Consider the following 4393-nt stretch of genomic DNA (forward strand, 5'->3'; position numbering starts at 1 on the left):
GCCCCGGGATTTTCCCGAAAAGGTGGAGTGGCGCGGATGCGGATTCCAATGGTCACCGGAGAGGGAGCTGTTTTATTTCCGCGGAGGTGGACCTTCCAAGCTCCCTTCCCTGCGGCGGACCTCGCCCCTTTTTAGTTATTCCTTGCAGAACAAAATTCACTTTTTTCCATTTCAACGATGAAAATTCATAGTTTCAATGAGGATCTGCCTGGTGTTATTTCAGAGTTAAGTGTCGATAGCACTCAAGTCTTTCTCCTGATCCGGTCTCATCTGGCACTGTTGTAGCGTCTGATGTTTGCTCTTCCGGCTGATCCAACGTCGTGTAGACCTTTGTTAACTATTGTTTTCCCAGGCCTTCAGGGCGGGAGTAGAATGCTGACCTCGACAATTCCGCTAGATGTCCCATCCACAAGTTTCAAACACAGCTTTTGCATAGCAGTATTTCTCTTCTGATGACAGTACAACAACGTTGGCACGCTCTCGGCGCCGCATCTTTTACATATACGACACGGCGTTTATGCGTTACGCTGGGCTTCACCGCCACTTCGATCATGTTTTTCTTGAGTTGAGTCATGGGTTGCTTCTTGTGTTGCGGAATCATGATGGGTCGCTTCGACCATCTCGACCGAATCAAGTTGTGTTTCGATCGCGTCCGCTCCCGCTTTCTTTTGAGTCAAACCATCATGTTCATAAGCTGCACCTGCTACTTTCATCGAGGCCTCCACAGCTTGAAGCGATGATATACCATCTCTGAAATCCTTCTCCAGCTCCACCATCGCCATCATATCCCAGCGCGCGTGAACAGTCATGGCAGGTAGATACTCGAAACGATGGACATGCTCAGCAACATACATCAAGTGCTGACACGGTAGGTTGTAACTGCAATAGAATGAGCACGAACAAGTCCACTCGAAATCGTTATTCGTATGTGTACCCATTGGATCTCACGTTCCACATACCAGCTCCACCTTTTTCCTTTGTGCACGTAGTGTCCATCGAATAAACCATAAAATAGTCCCATTGAGAGCGTACTTTAGCCAATGAATCGTGGCTTAAGTGCTTAGAAACGATACTTAAAAAGTCTGGAACAGTTCCCGGTAGACGAGAGGTAGATGCATGCTTTCCCATCGTAGCAAGAACCTGCCGAACGATTGTTCTTTGATGTGCCAGCAGCCCGCTGATTGTCGCGTCGAGTCGAGGTCTTTTGCCCAGAAGAAGTTTTACCTGGTTCCAGTTTGATTCGATTCGATTGGTAGTGGTATTACCAGCTGAGAAATATTCGCTTCGTACGTGATTTGCCCACATTGACACGCACGTTTTCCAGTTTGCCGAGAAGTATTCGAGTAGCTCGGGGCACTCTTTCTTGGAGACTTTCGTGAACTCAGCCAGCTCTAAATCGAAGCTCCTCCAACTTGCACTGAAAGTACATTCGAAACACCACCCAATGTCATATTCAGCAACACACGAAGCAACCCAGTGAGTCAGCAGCATAAAGAGCAACACAGTCAGTCAGCAACATAAGAAGCAGCACAACATATCAGTGAGCTGCTCCGTACCAATAGACGAGCTTTGCGAACGCAGCTTCCATCGTTTCCCGCTGTGCCATCTTCAGGTTAAATTTTGGTCTTCTGCAAACTTTCCTTCAGTACGTGAGCGCGTGGAACTGACATAAAAGTACTTTGGTGTGAGGGAACGCCTTTTTAAGCACGCGCCATTCCACAAAGTCTTTGTCGATAACAATTGTCTGGATTCGCTTCCAAAATGGGTTGTGGCGCTTGAAAAACTCAACAATGTACTCCATCGTAACAGCCTTTTGATATAGTGCAACAAAATCAATAATCGGGATCCTCTTCCAGGTAGCTGACGTAGCTACCAAACTCCCTGTGTACAATTCATTCATATAAATTGTTAGCAGTTGCTAGACGAAATGAATAATAATTTATAAATGTCATACTAACCCAAATGATACCCCAAGTTGTTGGTACCGTGCGTCCAGTCCATTACCAAACTGTCGCCCCACTGCTCGAAGCATGTCTTCTGAAGCGATGTCTGCATAGCTATGACACAAGCAATCCCCATCTGATCTTGCACAAGAAGAACGTCGTTGTTGTCCTCCTCCACAAATGTATCCAGTAGCACCCTGGTCCGCTCCACTGTTGTAGATCCCAGCACTTCTTGCAAAATGTTTCTAGTCTGCTGTGAAGTCAGAACGATATCTGTTAAAGCAAAAATAAAACAACAATGTTAATTTAAATTGATAAAACAAACTTTGACTGACACATCCTCGTCACGGTCACCAGAAGCACCCACCAAGCTTATCAGAAAGATATCGGTTGATATCTGCAGTGCTGGCCTTCATGTCTGCCAATAGTCCGAGATCTTCTCGAACCTTGGACGACAGAGGCATCGACTTAGCTCCGCGGTACGAATCGTAAATAGTCTTGCTGGTTTTGTGGTTGTGCTTCGATATCTACAGAAAACGATAATGTGATAAGTCAGTGCTCACAAACGAAGCACATAATGTCAAACATTCTTACCTCCGAGTCCAATTGAACGGCGACTTCCCATTTGACAACTCCTTTCTTTACAACTTTTGCTGATCGAATCGTAAAGCTTGCCTCGCACCCGGTGTACCTCCAGCCATGGTCTCGTCGACCTTCCCCACGTGGTGCTTGCACTACCCCGTGCGTACACCGCATCTGCTTAAAACTGTGCGATAGACGCTGCGGAATGGGTAGAGCTCCTGGGCGTCTAAGCAACACAAAAGCAACACAACAATCAAAAAGAACAATAAAAGCGTTAGTATATCCTATCAAAACACCACTCGGCAACCCCACTTGCAGATTACCTGTTGTGTTTCTCCCGAGTTTCAGAGCTTCGAATACGGTAATGCAGAAAAAATTCTGCCTCGTACCTTTCGAGTGCTGTCTGAAACTCAGTCCAGTTGTTGAATGTTTTGACTGGAAGCTCTGGCACAAAGATATCCACAGGCTTATGCGCTTTCAGCCTCTTCTTTCGCTCTTCCCACGTTTTAGTCTTTCGTTGAGGTAGACGCCGTCCCGCCGACACAGGCTGAGAGGAAGTAGCATGGCGGGGTTGTCCCCCATAATTAAACTTGGAACGCTTGGGTGGAAACGCAGTTGTTACTGCGTTATCACAATCCGAATCTTCGTACTCCGTTCGAGACTTTTTCTTTTGCGGTTTGGACTTCGACCCCGCAGTTGACTGACAACTTGTTCTGGAATTGATTGTAGCAGTTTCAGCTTCGGCGTTCTGTCGGGTGATTGTCACAAACTGGCGAACCGCATCTTTAATATCAACAGCCACAAAAAGTTAGCAACATTACAAAACAACACACAAAGCAACACAATGAAGCAACACAGCAAGCAACATACCGAGGCTGACTTGACTAGCAGGTCTTGTTTCGACAGGTGCCGTAGTTCGTGAGTGTACGCCGTCTGCGCTAGCGGTGTCTCCGTCTGCGGCGTCTGCGCTAGCGGCATCTCCGTCTGCGGTGTCTCCATCTGCGGCATCTCCGTGTGCGGCGTCTGCCGCTACATCTCCGTCTGCTGTGGCGTCGGCAATAGCGGCTTCTCCGTCTGCGGCGTCTCCGTCTGCGGCGTCTCTGTCTGCGGCGTCTCCGTCTGCGGCGTCTCCGTCTGCAGCTTCTCCGTCTGCGGCGTCTGCGCCTGCGGCGTCTGCGCCTGCGTCGTAGACCTCGTCCTCGTTCACCAGACCCTCCATGTCAGCATCTTCATTCATCACATCCGCTTGGGTGGCTGACGGGTCATCGATATACATATTATCGTCCACAGGGTCCGTGGTGAACCCTTGAGCAGCGCGGACGTAGTCGACTGGCTTGTGGTATCGCAAACCAGCACGACGTTCTTTTTAAACAAGCAAAATATCGTCAGGTGGCGGAAGCAGCACGAGTACCACGATGACTTGAACCCGTACCTCCATCTGTAGAGCCTTCTTTTCCTTGCGCTGGCGCTCCCTTTGCCGACATCCTCGCCGGGGCTGCGGCCTCCACTCCCGCTTTCTTTACTTTAAAACGGGGGGACCGTGGGATCCGTACTTACTCGAACAAAGTAAGAAATTCGTACTTACTCGAACATAGTTATCACAGCATTTAAAATTCGGCTCTTGTGATTTTTTACGTAATATAAACCATGATAAATTACCCAGCAACCCAAGAGAGTCCTCAGCGCTTTGTCGTGTAATCGTAGATAGGTTGCAGTAACGACTCCCATACGTTGACTGTTGGTGGGAGTTCCAGCTCCCAAGATCGTGTGGAACGTCACATTGTTAACAATAGTATCTGTGAAGCACGGATGAGAACGTGCAACGGAATTACGACGGCGGAGCCTGCCCGACAACGAGGTCGAGGAGA

The sequence above is a fragment of the Phytophthora infestans genome, genomic scaffold, assembly GCF_000142945.1.
Source record: "Phytophthora infestans T30-4 supercont1.36 genomic scaffold, whole genome shotgun sequence".
In the NCBI taxonomy this organism is placed as follows: Eukaryota; Oomycota; class Peronosporomycetes; order Peronosporales; family Peronosporaceae; genus Phytophthora; species Phytophthora infestans.